The sequence below is a fragment of the Elaeis guineensis genome, chromosome 11 (assembly GCF_000442705.2).
Source record: "Elaeis guineensis isolate ETL-2024a chromosome 11, EG11, whole genome shotgun sequence".
NCBI classification, from domain to species: Eukaryota; Viridiplantae; Streptophyta; class Magnoliopsida; order Arecales; family Arecaceae; genus Elaeis; species Elaeis guineensis.
The window spans coordinates 120,766,986-120,784,479 of NC_026003.2; the positions used below are offsets into that span (position 1 = coordinate 120,766,986).

The 17,494-nt window shown below is 49.7% G+C and overlaps 1 pseudogene; it reads right to left on the reverse strand.

The window, feature by feature from the left end:
- LOC105036465 (probable amidase At4g34880) overlaps positions 1-16,445 on the reverse strand; it is a 31,931-nt pseudogene extending 15,486 nt beyond the window's left edge.
- Positions 16,446-17,494: the final 1,049 nt, after the last annotated feature.

Below are 17,494 nucleotides of genomic sequence, written 5' to 3' on the forward strand. Positions count from 1 at the left end.
TCGGGCATTCTTCATCCTCCGACCCCACCCTAAGGCCCGAGGGTGGTGGCTCTTCAATCTCCGAAAGGGTCTTTCTTCATCACTGGTCTTCCATCGTCCATTCATGGGTGGAAGAATCAGTTCTTCTTCGTTTCCTCTTCTTTCCTTGAGATTTTTCTTCCTGCTGGGGCGAGCCTCGGATCGAGGCGAACGAGAACAGCCGAGTGGAGGCGGACGATGACCGGGAGGATTTTAACCGACTCAAAGACATATCGGTACCGAAGCAGAGGGAGCTTGTTACCGAACAAGCCCTCTATGACACTGGCCTGAGCCTGGTCCCCCGTCTAGGTACCACCATCCATCGATTGTCTTTTTGCTTCGCGTTTGTCTCCGAACATGTACTGATTCTCTTATTGAAATTGTAGGTACGCCGCCGAGGATAAGGCCGACCGACGTCGAGATTAGATAATATGCGGCGAGGAAGAGGTCGGCATCCGGGGTCGGGCCCTCACGACCGTCGAAGAGACCCTCGACAATAGCATCGACCGCCACCGCATCGACGGAAGATCAGTCAGAGCCGGTCATCGCGCTTTCGGCTCTGACGGCACCACCAGAGGAGCAGCCGGTGGAGGGAATGGCCGAAGGAGCGTCGGCGGTTTCACCGACGGAGGAGGCGCAGGATGTCATTCGAGAATCCGAACGTCCTCCATCGGCGCCCGCTACTGCCTCGGGGGATGCTCAATCAAGCTCGAGCATCCCTTCCTTTCCCCGATCTACGGGCCTGGGCGGCCGATCGAGGGAAGGCCCCGATGGCCCCCACAGGCGACTCAAGGTCGGGGGGTCGCGCCACATCGTCGGGCGCCGGGTCCTCGAGGGAGCGTCAGCCCTGGCCGACCATAACTTGGCTAGGAGATTATGTCAGGGGACCCTCCTTCCAGCTGACGTGGAGGATTTGAAGGCTCGGCAGGTGACCGAGATGCTGTCTTCCTTTTACCCGATCATGATCGGGGTAAGTTCTGCCTCGCCCCCTTCCTCCATTGCTGTCTTTATTATTTCATCTTTCTGACGGTCGATTTCTGTTTGTAGTTGATTTACACTATGTCCGAATTAGAGGCCGGATACCGGAGGTTCGGGGACGTCCAGGTGGCCTGGAAGGACAGGGCGACGACCGTCGAAGCCGAAAAGGCGGTACTGGTCGAGCAGTTGAAGCTGTCGATCGATCAGGAGGCGAGACTTAAAGACGAGATCTCTCGTATCGGGGCCAAACTTAAGTCAGCCCGTGGGGAAGCCAAGCGCAAGGGTCGAACCGCTCATCGATTGTGGCGCGAGCGGGATGGCGTCGTCGACGAACTCGAGGCCGAACGCGAGCAGCTCCAGGTTAGCCTGGAGAATCTCACCAAGGTAGAGGAGGACTTGTCAATCGCCCAGGCCGACGCCGACATAGCGAAGGCGGAGGCAGAGTCGGTGAAGGAGTCCTTTGATCGGGCAGAGGTGGAGGTGAGGTCGGTGAAGGAGTCACTAGGTCGGGCGGTGGAGGACTTCCGCGGCTCCGATAAATATCGAGAGGAACTCCTGGAAAGCGGCTTCGCATCATATCGGGTGGGGTACGAAGACGCTCGGGATGCAGTCCAGGCCTTGTACCCGGAGCTCGACCTTAGCAGCATCGTCCCCCAGGATCCGAGGACCAAGCCACAAAAGAGGTGGTCGACCCATCATCAGGAGATGCTACAGCGGTGGAGGAAACCATCCTGGAGCAGACCGCCGAAGAGGAGATGGCCCCGACCTCCGACCCAGCACCGACCAGGGCGGATGCACCGGCTGCCCCCGAGCTCTTCCCGATCGAAGAGGTCGACTCTGAAGGATGATCAGGGTCTTGTTACTTTTTGTTTTGCTTTATGTACTTTTATTTCGCTTCATGTACTTGTAATCGGGCTTCGGCCCAATTTTGTAGACTTAATGAAATTAAGCATTTTCAGCTTCTTCCCTTCACGTGTTAAGATGCGCTCTGACTTAGAGTCGTAGAGTTGTAGAGTTGCAAAGTCGTAGACCCGACACACCATATCAGGTCACTCGGTAACATCCCAAGTCGTTAGTCGAGACAGTCGGTAACATACGCCATGAAAAAGGCAAGGTGAATTTCGATCACAGACCGTCCATCTGACGGTCGTAGTGTGCGCCCGTCGGAGGCCTGAGCCGAACATCCGTCGCCCTGTCGTGAGTCGAAGGTCAAAGTTGAATGTGCGTCGTCCCGACATGAGTCGGGCATGTTCGTTGAGTCGAAGGTCGACCGTCCTCCGGACACACATCCGTTGGGTCAAATGGCGTCCGATGTTATCAGTCGGATGGCATCCGATGCGTTCGATCGAGAAAATGATGGCAAGTTGAGTTCCCATTACTCAGACTGTGGTCGGGCACATACGTCGTGGCGCGTGATAAACGGTGGCAAGCCGAATATCCTTCGACTGATCGTGACCTGGTCGGTAGGTTGCGAATGCGACCTTGGTCATGTTGGCGCTTGGCCTTTCTTGGCTGGGGCCAACTCGGCAAGTTAGCCGATTGTTTTGCCTGAGAGTCTGTCTGTAGAAGGAGTGTAACTCCCATCGTCATGGATATATCGGTCCTTTTAAGCATCCGATGCATTGTCGGCGATCGGGCCGTTGGTCCCAGTGGAACGTTAGGCTCAAGTCGGAACGTCGGGGCTCGTACCTCTTGGCGAGCGCTGACCCACAGTCGAAGAGTCGAGATTCCAGACTCCGAAATTTTGAAACTGAATTTGTATTCCGAGTGAGGGGATACAAAGTTCATTGGTAGTACAACTTTAGGTTGTCGGCATTCCAGATCCGGGAAATGGCATTTCCTTCTAGAGTCTCCAGTCGGTAAGCACTCGGCCCGTAGGTGTCCGCTATCTTGTAGGGTCCTTCCCAGTTCGGAGCTAACTTCTCCTGATCTAGAGGCTTCGAGACTTCTGCCTTTCTTAGGACTAGGTCCCCAGGCCTGAAAAGCTTTGGTTTGACCTTGGCGTCGTAATATCGAGCTACTTTCTGTCGGTAAGATGCCATGCGGAGTTGAGCTTCGCTTCGAAGCTCGGAAAGGAGGTCTAGGTTGGCCCTCCGACACTCAGAGTTATCCGGCTCTCGATACTGCTCGACTCTAGTCGATGGTAGCCCGATCTCGAGCGGTATCATCGCTTCCGTCCCATAGGCCAAACTGAAAGGCGATTCTCCGGTCGGGACACGGGGTGTCGTTCGGTATGCCCACAGGACAGAGTTCAATTCTTCGACCCATAGGCCTTTGGCTTCATTTAGTCGGGTCTTTAGTCCAAGTAGAATGGCCCGGTTAGTCACTTCGATCTCACCGTTGGACTGTGAATGTCCGACCGAGGTCAGTCGATGCGTGATATGAAATCTCGCACAGAAGTCTCTGAAGTCCTGGTTGTCGAACTATCGTCCGTTGTCGGTAATGATGGTGTTTGGCAATCCGAACCTGAAGATGATGGACTTCTGAATGAAGTCTTCCACCTTCCGCTCAGTGATTTGCGCCAAAGGTTCGACTTCCACCCACTTAGTGAAGTAGTCGATCGCGACGACTATGAACTTTCGCTATCCGGATGTCAGAGGAAAAGATCCGAGTATGTCGATTCTCCACTGGGCGAAGGGCCACGGGGCGATGACTGGAGTAAGCTGGCTGGCGGGTCGGTGTTGTATGTTGGCATACCTTTGGCACAGTTCGCACCTCCGAACCAACTCAGCCGCATCCTTCTTCATGGTGGGCCAGTAGTAATCCTGTCGTAGGACTTTGTAAGCCAAGAATTTGCCCCCCAAGTGATTACCGCATATCCCTTCATGTACTTCTTTGAGGGCATAGTCCGCGTCGGTCGGCCCCAAGCACTTCAGCAAGGGAAGAGAGAACGACCTTTTGTATAGTCGGCCGTCCACCATCACATATTGGGAAGCCGTCCACCGGAGTTGTTTGGCTTCCGTGGGGTCTTCGGGGCTAGTTCCGTCGGTCAGGTACTGAGCGATCAGGTCCATCCAGTTCGGCTTCGTCGCCAATTGTAGCACCTCTTCGACCTTGTCGATGCTTGGTTGTTTAAGACTTTCTATGAATGTCCGACCCAAGGTGCCATAGTCGGATGTCACGAGCCTGGAGAGTGCGTCGGCCCGAGCATTTTCCACCCTGGGGATGTGGAAGATCTCAAAGTACTTGAAGGGTGCTACGAGATCTTTTACTTTTTGGTGATATTTGGCTATGGTCGAATCTCGCGCTTCGAACTCGCCTTTGACCTGTCCAACGATCCGTTGAGAGTCGGAGAAGACTTTGAGACGGTCGACCCCGAGCTCCAGTGCCAACCCCAAGCCCGCGACGAGCGCCTCATATTCGGCTTGATTGTTGGAGACCTTGAAGTCGAACCGGAGGGTGTACTCGGTAACCACTCCCTCCGAGTTGGTGAGCAGGAACCCGGCCCCGCTCCCTCGAGCGTTGGAGGCTCCGTCGATGTGCAACACCTAGGTTGAATCGGGGTCACATTCGGAGGTCCCAACCTCTTCGGGGCTCCCCTCTCCCGATGCTCGGTCGGTCGTCGGGCATTCCGTGACAAAGTCGGCTAGAACCTGGGCTTTCAAAGCAGGTCGCGGTCGGTATTAAATGTCGAACTCGCTCAGTCTCACAGCCCACTTCGCCAGCCATCCTGATGTGTCAGGGCGGTGCAGGATTGCTCTTAGGGGTTGGTCGGTGAGGATCACGATAGTGTGCGCCTGGAAGTATGGACGGAGCCGCTGTGCTGAAATGACCAGAGCAAATATCATCTTCTCTGCCTTCGAGTCCCGAGTCTCGGCCTCGTGAAGCACTTTGCTGACGTAATATATCGGTTGGTGAACTCGGTTCTCATTCTCTCGGACGAGCACCGAGCTAACTGCCTCTGGGAGGTAGCTAAGTAAAGATACAGTACCTCCCCGACCTCCGGCCTCACAAGTAGGGGCGGAGAAGTCAGATATTTCTTCAGTTCCTCGAAGGCCTGTCGGCACTCGTCCGACCAAGAGAAATACTTTGCCTGTCTCAGGGTTTTTAAGAACGGGAGGCACGTCTCGATCGATCGAGAAATAAATCGGCTGAGCGCGATGATCCTTCCGTTGAGTTGCTGCACCTCCTTTTTGGTGTCCGGATGTCGCATGTCGATGATTGCTTTGATCTTCTCGGGGTTGACCTTGATTCCTCGTTGCGAAACGAGGAACCCGAGGAACTTTCCTGAGGTCACTCCGAAGGCGCACTTAGTCGGGTTCAGCTTCATCCGGTGTCATCGTAGGGTGCGGAAGGTTTCTTCAAGATCTTGCACGTGATCCGAAGTTTGCACACTCTTCACTAGCATGTCGTCCACGTATACCTCTATGTTGCATCCGATTTGGTCTTTGAAGATCTTGTTGACAAGTCGCTGGTAAGTGGCCCCGGCATTCTTCAGACCGAAGGGCATTACTTTGTAACAGTAAAGGCCCTTGGCGGTCACAAAAGCCGTATGTTCCTCATCCTCGGGCACCATCCGGATCTGATTGTATCCGATGAAGGCATCCATGAAGCTGAGCAGTCGATAGCCGAACGTCGCATCCACCAGCTGGTCGATCTTCGGAAGTGAAAAGCTATCCTTCGGACAGGCCCGATTCAAGTCGGTGTAGTCGATGCAAATCCTCCATTTTTCGTTGACTTTCTTCACCATTCCGACATTGGCGAGCCAATCGGGATAGGTAGTTTTTCTAATGAAGCCCACCTCGAGTAGCTTATCCACTTCCTCGTCAATGGCCTTCTGTCTTTCAGGAGCAAAAGATCGCTTCTTCTGCCTCACCAGCCTCATTGCTGGATTGATGTTGAGTCGGTGTGTCATCGTCTCTGGGGGGATGCCCGACATATCCGCTGCCGACCAAGCGAATACGTCGGTATTGGCTTTCAGCAGCTCCGCTAGCTGCCGTCGCTCGGGGTCAGGTAATTGAGACCCAACCCAGACCACTCATTCGGGATTCTCCGTTATCGGGATGGGAACAAGCTGTTCGGCCGGTTCACCCCGTTCTTCTTCTTCCCATTGGTCCAACTTGTCGATCGTCAGGGAGCCCTTTGATTCGTCACTTTGAGCAGAGATCTGAAAGCATCGACGGGTGAGCTGTTGATCCCCACGCATCTCTCCGACTCTATTTTTGGTCGAAAATCGAACCAGGAGATGATACGTCGAAACTATCACCCTGAGGGCGTTTAGTCTGGGTCTTCCAAGTATGGCATTGTAGGCCGAAGGCACTTGGACGATCGCAAGGATCAAGTGGACTGTACTCTGTCGTGGTTCGGTTCCAGCCGTCACGGGCAAAGTAACTTTCCCTTCCACCGTGACAACATCTCCAGCGAAGCCTATCAGGGACGTAGAGACTCTCTTGAGCCGATCGGTCGACAGTCGCATCCGAGAGAAAGTCAAGTAAAACAAAATGTTTGTTGAACTTCCACTATCTACAAAGATTCTTTTTACATCATAATTTGCTATTGTTGCCGAGACAACAACAGCATCGTCATGGGGAGTTTGGATACCCCGAACATCTTCATCTGTAAAAGTAATTACATCATCTGGGCGCAGTTTCTTCGACGGCTCCCCTCCAGCAGTCGTCCCCGAATCCAATCGTTTGGAGATCATATTGATGACCCCGACCGTAGACTGATTAGTCGTTGCTTCTTTAGTCGGCTGGGGTCGTCGGTCGGTGACGGACCAAGTTGGTAGGTTCCTCTAAAATTTGCCGAGATATTCCTGGCGTATGAGAGCTTCAATCTCATCCTTGAGTTGGATGCACTGCTCGATATTGTGGCTGTGGCCCCGATGGAATCGGCAGTACTTTCGCCTGTCGAGGCCCTTTGCCTTCAAAGGCGGAGGCCGTCGTAGATATTCCTCCCATTCGATTTCTATCAAAATCTGCGCACGAGGAGTAGAGAGAGGGGTATAGGAATCATACCGGGGGCGCGTCGGCCTCGGGCTCCACCGTCGAGGTGATCTGGGGCTCCGTTGTGGGGGCGAGATCCGTCTGTCGGTCGGGGGCCTACTAGGCTCGACAGGGGCCCGACCCTTCCTTCGCTTCTCCTTCGGACCCTTGGACTCGATCAGGCACCGATCGGAAGCTCCTTCGTCTGTGCGCATATATTTATACGCGCACTCCAGCAGTTCGGCATATGATTGGGGGAGGGTTTTGTCCAGGGAGTATGTGAATCGGGATGCCCTCAGCCCCCGCTTCATGGTCGAGATAGACATATCCTCGTTGAGATCTCGAACCTCTAGCGTGGCCGCATTAAATCGCACCATGAAGTGCCGGAGCACCTCGTTTTCTCCCTGTTTGAGGGAGAAAAGGCTGTCCGAGATTCGTGGTGGCTTCCGACTGGTGCTGAAGTGGGCCACGAAGAAGTGCTCGAGTTGTCCAAAGGAGTGGATACTTCCTGTGCGAAGGCCGGAGTACCAGGCCCGGGCGGCCTTGCGAAGCGTGGCGGGAAAGTCGATGCAGAGGAGGGCATCGGTTGCCCCTTGGATCGTCATAAGAGCCTTATAGCTCTCCAAGTGGTCGACAGGGTCAGTAGAGCCATCGTAAGGCTCCAGGTGTGGCATCTTGAACCGATCGGAGATTGGTTCGTCGAGGATGAGTCGGGAGAGAGGTTGAGCGGTCTGAAAGTCGACGTCGTTCGAGGACTTCTATCCGTCAATCTGCAGCTGGGCAAGCCGACGGTCGATTTCCTCAAACCTGCGTTCGTAGTCGTCGGCTCGTTGGTGCTGAGAGACCCCGGGGTGGAGTCTCCTGATAAATCCGAGAGGGAGGCGGATGGTGTTCACGGCCGCTTCTCCTTCCTTGCTCATTCCAGCTAGGAAGGAGACAGTCGTCAAGACCGACGGGCATCATGCCGTAGCCGCCTCTCTTCCTCCCGGTGGGAGTGCTGCGACAGCTGTTCCCGAGGAGGAGACGGAGACCGACGTGGGCATTGGCGGCTGCTTCTGGAGGGCATCGGATGCGCCACCGATTGCTCCACCGGCGAGCGCGACAACCGGATGGGTTGAAGGCTTTTGACTGCGTCCGTCAACACAGTCATCTGCCGCACGATTGCTGTGATCTGCACCTCCGTGGTCTCCGCGGGATGGGGAGAGCTAGGCTCTGCGACGGGGAGTGGTGGAGAAGCCTCTCCCCGACGGGAAGATCGTCTCGCTGATCCGGCGGCTTTCGACCGCTGAGCCCTGGTCCTCGTCATCTCGAAAAGGTTCTACGATCTCTGTGGAGGTCGTGTGCCGGCCCCCCCTACCTGGCGCGCCAAACCTGTTGCGGCCAATCCCCTCGTCGCCTGGTCGTCGGGAACTAGCACCTGCACGGAAAAGTCCACACTGATCGGAGATGCCTCCGGCGGGGATCCTCCGACGGTCAAGTCAGAGAGGAGACTAGGCAACAGTAGAGAGGAATCAGGGGATTCAGCGGTGGAGAGAGCGAGAGAGAGAGAGAAAGGAGTCTCCCCTCAAACTGCTGCGTTACCTCATCTTATAGTAAGAGGTGGTATGGTCCCGCCGTCGGTGATGTAGACAACTGAAGAGTTGTCAAATCGTCGGGGGTTGTCACGTCGTTGACGAGCTGACAGGTCCTAGGAATTAATTCGCGTCCTCGGTAGGACAGCGCCCCAGGTTCCTGGCAGGACAATGCCCCCTGGCGGTTGCACGACATGTCCTTGACAGGACTGCAGCCCATGCCGCTCGTTCGACGTCCAGAAGGGCCTGTAGAGATCGAACGTCGGTTGTCCAAACCGACAGGGAGTCGATGATGCGAGATCGACTTTCAGGTGATCGGAGGCAGTGTGGGCCTGTTAGGCCGACACGTTCTGACTGGGCATGATCGGCAGTTACTGTTGGTGTTGCCTGTCGTCAGACGAGCAAAGTCGGTCGGTCCATCCTCGAGGATGGGTCGGCATCGTGACCTGTTGGTGAGTCGGCGTCGAGGATGGGTTGGTATTGTGATCCGTTGGTGAGTCGGCATCGGTGAGTCGGCATCAGGGTCGGTCGGTATATCCCAACATAAATATTCAAGGATAACTTAAACTCAGCCAATAGTGCAACTATCTCGCCACTTTGCTGATGATCATGGTCAAGAATGATGCTCCAATTTGCTATTTCAAGGTTGTCGAAGTTCGGATTAGCTCCAATTTACAACACCATCTATAGTTTGGATCTCAGTCGAACCCATAGTAAATTGTCTCTTTATCCAATGGTTCCTGACTAAGTCTAATTTGACTTAGCTTTTTAGTATTTAAATAGATCCAAGAATGTTTGGATCATGCAAAATATCGAAATAACCTCGTGAATATCCTTTCCTCCTAATGGATCCTCTGCAAGGGATCCATACCTTTCCAGCAAGGGTTGCAGAACTTGGTAGTCTGATCTTATCTCAAGAGAATATTTCTTCAAGCTTTTGGCACGCCTGTATATTATATGTTTGAAATGATCGATGGAGCTCTAATCATTCTGGCTGAAAGGAAAAAATATATATATAGGCTTGCTTGATTGACTATTTCCAGATCAATTTGGTTAGCAGCCTAGGATAATGCAATAATAAAAGTTACCTCATTGTGTTGAAATGCTCCTCAAATGTCTTCGGACGAACAGATCCTTCAGAATTCAAAGAAGCCGGCTCTTAGAAGTCCCAACCTTTTGCCCTTCAATCCTCCATCTTTAAAACTGTTTGTAACACCCTGGGGTATATACTTTGATGCCGCTAGGCTTGCTACCTCATCCCTTGGTCATAACCCACAATTGCGTCTAACACATGGACAGCATCTGAGACTGTCCGACAGAGGTCTGCTTTCAAATAGAGAACATGAATGATAAGTACCAAGGATAAAAAGAAAAAGAAAAAGTTCCGATGCCTTTGTGCTTCCATGCATTTATGTCATACACGAAATTTTTTATTTAGTTTTTTTTAGTGAAGATTACTTAACAGATACGGTTTTCTTGATTCGATGAAATAGTCCGTGGCCCTGGGACTTGGATTAAATCTATGTTATTGTTTGATTTCATAAGCAATTGGGTTAGGTAAGATTGTGCGGGCTTCCAACTAATATCCTAATAGAACTGTTAAAATGGATCAGTCTGATCCAATCGATCCTAGCCCACGTGGGTTGTGATTATATGGGCCAAGCCAGACTCAGTCCATCTATTAAAATAGGCCGTAAAAACCAACCCGGCTTTAGCCTATGTGGGCTATGGGTTAGGGCCGGGCCCATCTTTTTTTTTTTTTTTTTCTTTTCTAAGGTCGGGCCAATCCATTCTGGAGTCACTTTATAGCTTTCTCCTCTTACTTTGGAGTCACTATGAAGAAAATTAAAACTCAGCATTCAACGAGTAATAAGAAGTCAAGTAGCAACAAAGATAGAGGACCGTGGATTGTGCCTGTTGTGCACTGTGGGAAGACTGAGGATGGGGACAATGTTGGACAAGCTCTGATACCACTCGTTGCAGAAAGAAGAAAGAAGAAATAAAATAAGAAACATAATCAAATACGTGGATTAGTCAAAAGGTTCGCCTCCACAGAGCATGCAAGCTTTACTATAAGAAAAAAAAATTTACAAGAGGATATCACACCCTCAACCTAGTACACCAATCTAACTCCCTCAATAAAAATCTCTCCCTCACAAAAGCTCTCTCTCTAGAAGATCTCTAAACCCCTGAAACGATCGCTATCTCATAGTTTACTCGAGGTACCCCTGTACCTATGCTCTCTGCCGGTGCTCCTCAGGTACTGCTGTCGAACTCCCTCCTCGACACTGGCATCTCTCAAGTTTCTGCCGAACACACCACCGCTACCACATAATCCATCAAGCCTTTTAAAGACATGAATCCGAGTCCTAATTAGAGTAGAAACTGATTCAGGACTCCTCACATCACCCAAAAACCTCCTGGTCCATCAGATGATGACACAAGCTCCTAGCCGCCGTCCGATCACACATCCACACCATCCGTCCATGCAAAATCTTGTGAACCACAAGAAAAAAGATGAAAAATGGCATCGATCCACTGTGGACCATGCGAAACCCCTGGAAAATGGCCGCTCGATCCATGCACCCTCCTATGGACCGTCGACGCATAGTAGCCGCATGAAAATCCGGCATGGGCCGTGCACCTGCACTTGACCGCAAGTCTGCGACTAGCCCGCGCGCTGGGCCGCAGGCCTAGCTGGGCTGCTTGCAGACCTGGCTGGGCCGTGGGCTTTTCTCTGCTAGCCTGCACCCCTATTTCCTGTCTTTTGGTATGAGGGCTTCCTTCTGGCTTCTTCTGTGTTGGTTCTTCACCTGTGAGCTCCTCATGGGTCAAATTCGAGGTATTTTTCTAATAATCTCTATCTTAACTCGACATTTGTCTCCTCCTAATTCTAAGAGCTTTTGGATCTTCTCGCCCCCATGTCCTAGAACAAATGCCTGCTAATCAAGGATGGACAAAATGAGAGTTAAACCAGACTGCTCGATCCTATCTTCATCGTATGCTGTGCTCCTTCTAACCTAAGACCTTCTCGGATAGTCTCCTGTGGAATAAAAATTCATCTTGTGATATCGCTCTTATCCTTTCGAGTCTCATGTCTCGTGCCCGATCCACTACCATCTAGAGCTCCATCTCACTCTGTGTTCTCCTAGCTCCAGAAGCTCCACCTCATATGGCTTCCATCATATAGTAATATCCTCTAGTCCTCTTCTTCCCCTCCATATCATCCTATCACCATGCAAAACTTCAGGATTCCATCACCAGCTACATCCTGTAGCCATTTGAATCCAGTCTACTTAGTAACATAAGATTCTGTCTGAAATCAATATGTATCAGATCTCCCTAAATCTCCTCACTACCATCATGTGTCCTCCAACTGACTGTCTCGATGCCCTGATCGCATAGTTTGATCCATCAGGCAAGTAAACAATGCCCTCACTATTCTCTAGGGAGTCAAACAGTTTCTCGCTGCAACATACATAATACGGACATGCAGAATCTAAAATTCACTCTGGAAAGAAGTAGATACCTCGTCAGATATCACCAAGACATCATCCTCTGACTTGCGACTGGCCATCGCTGTAGTAGTCCTTGTCCAATCTCTTCGTTGTGGGTAATTCTAGCTAGATGTCCTCGTCACATTGGTAATATCGATCTTGTTCAAGTCCACCTCTCTGGACTTGGACCATCCTCATCGTGATCTTCTATTGCTCCATCTGCCGCCACCTACTCTTCAAAAACTCCAAGCTGAGCTGCCGTCTCTGAGCTCGAAGCTAGATTCTCTCTCTACCTCATTTTAAAAATCATCGTAGTGATCTCGTCCATCTTGATGGTGCTCTTCTTCTTAGAAAAGCATCACCAAGGACTTATACGAAGGGGAAGCAATGCTAACTAGACCAACGTCCTAGTCTTCTCCTCAACTTTCTCGTCAACACTGACGAGGTCGATGAAAATCTTCTGAAAGTGGCTGAGATGCTCCTGCACGCTCTATCCCTCGATCATCTATAGTTGGTAGAATTGTCTCTAGATGAAGAGAGTATTGGTGAGGAACTTCGTCATATACAACTCTTCGAGTTTTGACCACATTGCCATCAAAAAAATCTACCAAGTACATGAATTACCACTCATCCATAGGTACAGGTGGATTGTACTCACTGTCTGCATTAGAGCCGCCTCCAATACTGTACCTCCATGGTAGTCGGCTTCTCCTTGCATAAGAAAGCATCGATCAATCTTGTGGATAAGCATATCCTTCACCTTACTTGTTACAATAAGAAATTATTTTTTCATCAAAACTATTGATCTTCACTTTGATTGAGCCTATCTTCTCCATCTTCAATCTTGATCACCACCGTCATAATCTGCACCCTAGTACTGTCTATCTTTGATACCACTTGTTGGATAAGATCCGGTACCACTCGTTGCAGCAGGAAGAAAGAAGAAATAAAATAAAAAATATAATCAAATACGTAGATCAGCCAAAAGGCTCACCTCTATGGGGCATGCATCTTCACTATGAGAAAAAAAATTATAAGAGGAGATCACACCCTCAACCCTCACATCAATCCCTCTTTCTCAACAAGAAGCTCTCCTCACAAAAGCTCTCTCTCTAGAAGATCCTCCAAACCCTAAAATGATCGTTGTCTACAGTCTGCTCGAGGTACCTCTATACCTCTGCTCTCTATCGATGCTTCTCAGGCTACTGCTATCGAACTCCCTATCTCGACTACGGTGTCTCTCAATTTCTACCGAACACACCACCGCTATCACAGAATCCATCATAGCCTTTTAAAGGCCTGAATCCGAGCCCTGATTGGAGTAGAAACTGATTCAGGACTCCTCACATCACCCAAAAACCTCCTAGCCCATCAAATAATGACGCAAGCCCCTAACCACCGTTCGATCGTGCATCTGCACCATTCGACCCATGTAAAACCTTGTGAACTGCGAAAAACTAGGTGGAAAACGATGCCGGTCCACCGTGGACTACGTGAAACCCATAGGAAACGACGCCCAGTCCATGCATCATCCTATGGACCACCAGTTCAAGGTGAGCAACATGATAATCCGGCACGGGCCGCACGCCTGCACGCTGGGCCCATCCGCCCATTGGGTCGTAGCCTTGGCTGGGCTACTCGCAGGCCTGGCTGGGCTGTTGGCTTTTTCTTACGGCCTGCACCCCTTTTTCTTGTCTTCTAGTCTGAGGGCTTCCTTTTAGGCTTCTTCTGTGCTGGTTCTTCACTTATGGACTCCTCATGGGTCAAATTCGAGATGTTTTTCTCAACAGACAAAGCCTCAATGCAGTGGGAGGTCTGGAGGAGGGCCAAAGGCTAGCCGTCGCAGCCTTCATCATATCCTCAGACCCTCGGTGCAGTGCGGAGGTCTGAAGGAGGCAAGATCGGCTGTGGGGAGGCGTGGAGGAGACGGGACTGCCGAGGAGAGAGGAGAGGGCGTGGAGGAGGTCGAAGTCGCTTAAGTCCGGGATCGATGGGAGCCGGCAAGGGTAGAGCTGGAGATTCGAGTCATCGGACATCTGAGATCGGAAGAAATGAGGATCTCAGATGCGACGGTGGAGGGAAAGAAGATCCACTGACCCAACCTGCCCGACACCCCCCCGACGGTCCGGCCCATGTCTCCATTGAGAGAAAAATCAAAAAAAAAAAAGATCAAGCCATCGAGGAACTCACAAGTTCGAAGCTCGATGTCATCGGCTCGCCGTGAGTCCGTTGTCCCTCCCCTATCACGCCGGTATCGCTGCTTCTCTCCTCCGCCATCGCTTGGATGCCAGTCACTCTCCTAACCCTAAACGCCCAGAGGCCAGAGCGAGAGAAAGCATCGATCGAATGGAGATTGGACTTTAAGGGTTAGGGTTAGGCAACTAGTGAAGTGGGCCAAGCGGCGAATAGCCAATACTCAATGGGAAGGACTCAACTCAAGTGATCGCCTGTTCGCCTGATCGGATATGGACCGGCCCCCGGATGACCCGCCCCTAACCTATTCAACCATGGGCTACAGGGTCGGGTCAAAAAGCCCACTTTCATAAAAAGCCAGAATTTTTCAGCCGATCCGACTTATTTTTAAGATCAAATGAGCTGGCCATGGATCCTGTCCCATTTTGACAGCTCTATACCCTAACCAATTAAATGCCCTACTAGCCTTTTCCAACCCAATCTTCTTGCCAATATCCCTATTTGAAGAAATTATTGTTGAAACTGTTCTCCCATGTGAGCTTTAGAGTATACAATAAACCATATGGTCATATTCAAAGAGGTAGATGCATCCGTCGTCCCCTCAATTCTCACTTTATTTAGCAAAAAAAAAAAAAAAATATACAATAAACCATATGGGTCGACAGTCCACATGGTTAATTGAAAATGTGAATGATAGTAAAATATGAATGGTCAGTCCAATTCAATATTTGTTGATTTTTTTTTAAATCTTACAGAATAATGTAATGATATTTTTAATTTCACACCTACTTCAGCCAAAGTACATACCGGTCATCTTTTCTATGCACAAGTTTAATAAAAAAGCACGTGGATGTACAGGCATGCATTTATTAAATCCGAGCAAAGTTCGTGACTCCTTTCGTGCTAATTGCGATAGTTTTTTTTTTTTTTGGTTGGGTTGGGGGTGGGTGGGTGGGGGCGAGAGGGGGGACAATGCTAATTGCAATAGTTTAACGTCATCCGTTCTTACCCGATGGTATCTTGTCTGGGGTAACGGGGATGACCCCAGCTCGACTGGTGAGCCCCACCGTGGGCTTGATCCCCACCACCGAATTCAACGCCGCGGGGCATATGATGGATCCGTCCGTCTCCGTCCCCAGCGTCGCCGCCGCCATGTTCGCCGCCGCCGCTATTGCCGATCCACTGCTGGAGCCGCACGGGTCCGCCGATAGGACGTATGGATTCTGCAACCATCAATATTTTTCCTCCAGTACCGAATCAGAAGATAGAAACGAAGAATTTTTACTCTTTTCTGAAAAAAAAGCAACATTGTTAATTGGACTCTATGGACGCACCCGGCCCTGGCCGCCGCGGGCGCTCCACCCGTCTGGGGTTCTAAAGGTCCGGACGTGGGCCCACTCGCTGAGGCTGGCCTTCCCCAATATCACCGCTCCTGCCCGCCTTAGCCGCCGGACCACCCCGGCGTCGCGCGGCACCACCGACCCCAGGAGAGCGAACGAGCCGGCTGTATTGTTGAGCCGGTCCCGCGTGGCGATGTTGTCCTTGAGGAGGACCGGGATGCCGTGGAGGCCCCCTCTCAGGTGGCACCCCCTCCACCGCTTCCGGTCGGCCCGGTCCGCCTGCCGGACGGCGTCGGGGTTCACCTCGATCACGGCGTGGAGCAGCGGGTTGAGGGCCTGGATCTGGTCCAGGTAGTACTCCACCAGCTGTCTGGAGGTGAGGCTGCCCTCATTGAAAGCCTGTTGAATGCCGTCGATGGTGGCCTCCTCGATCTCGAATCCGCGGCAGTTGGTGCCCACCAAGAGCACCAGGAATAGCATGGAGAGTAAGGGAGAACCGATGGGTGTTGTGATCTCCATTTGTTGCTCGCTTCTTGTTCACCGGTGTCGGGATGTCGAATACCTTTTATATGATATCTGGCCCTGGTATATGTTCTTCTTTGTCTCTTAGATATTAGTTTTTGCGGATTCTACGTAGTGGCTGTCAATTATTTAGCTCTTATCGATTTCCGAACGATGGAGAGAGCTGGTCCCGATCGAGCAAATTTTTTAAGCGTGGCTCATCAGGTACCGTACAATTGCCGGCCATTAGACAAGCAAAAGGATGATTCTCTTGCACTAAAGCTCGTAGGAACGAAAAATTATTGGTTGAAGCAGATTCACCGTAGCAAATTTCATCGATTTATTCCTCTCCCCTCACTTCGCTTTGATAAGGCCCCACCCCTCTCTCATCTTTTTCTTCTCTGTTATCGGAAACCTCTCTGTAACCCCTCTTCCCCGCTCCCCCAACCACCGCCTCCCATTCTAAAATTAATTGGCAATCATCATAAACTCATTGAGAACTTTTTTCCACGAACATATAAGATATCCACAATATTATAAAGCAAATAACAGAATTAATCTAAATAATTATAAAAATTAAAATTTAATTAACAAATTCAACTAATAAATATATTAAATAAATTATATTAAATAAATCTCAATTGATAAATCTCAATGAATAATAATAAACCTAGATCTAAATAATACTAATATTATTGAGTCACACTGCTAATCTCATTCTTAAAGCCGCATCCACATCCGTAATTAAATCTCTGAATCTGAAAAAGAAAAGAGTTGATAATAAGCTGGACAGCGAGTAAACAATAAATATTTTGATTAAATAATTTATATGATAATATAAGATGTGATAGTTAAAATGTAATTTATTATTAATTAGTACATAAATATAATTAAATTTATTTTTAAAACACAAATTCAGTAATATTAGTAACTTTCAAATATTCACATACAACATCATTTATCTGATTCAAAACCAAGCATCTTCAATAATCTGATTTAATACAAATTCCATTCAACTCATCAATCTTTAGCCATGACTATCTTTATATCCTATAGTGGAGCCAGAATATCATATTTATATCTTATGATAAAGTCAGAATACCATATATATATTTTATTACGAGTTCGAAATATCGTGCTTGTACCTATGGTCATGTCGGATTACCATACTTATACTTTATAGTGGAACCAGAATAATATACTTATATCCTATGATCGAATCAAAAACATAATCATGAGCGCAATAATAGTTAGAGTGCCAGTGCATACAGAGTCGGTCCTGATATTTTTTAGACCTGGGCCAAATGAAAAAATGGAGCATTCTCTATTAAAAATTAACATACTTTAAACATTAATTATCATTGAAAAATTAATCTACGTGTAATTATTTTCTATACATATATTCGTTAAGCAGCGTGTAAAATCTATCATTAATTTATTTAATTATTTTTTTTATTATAATATTATAGAAA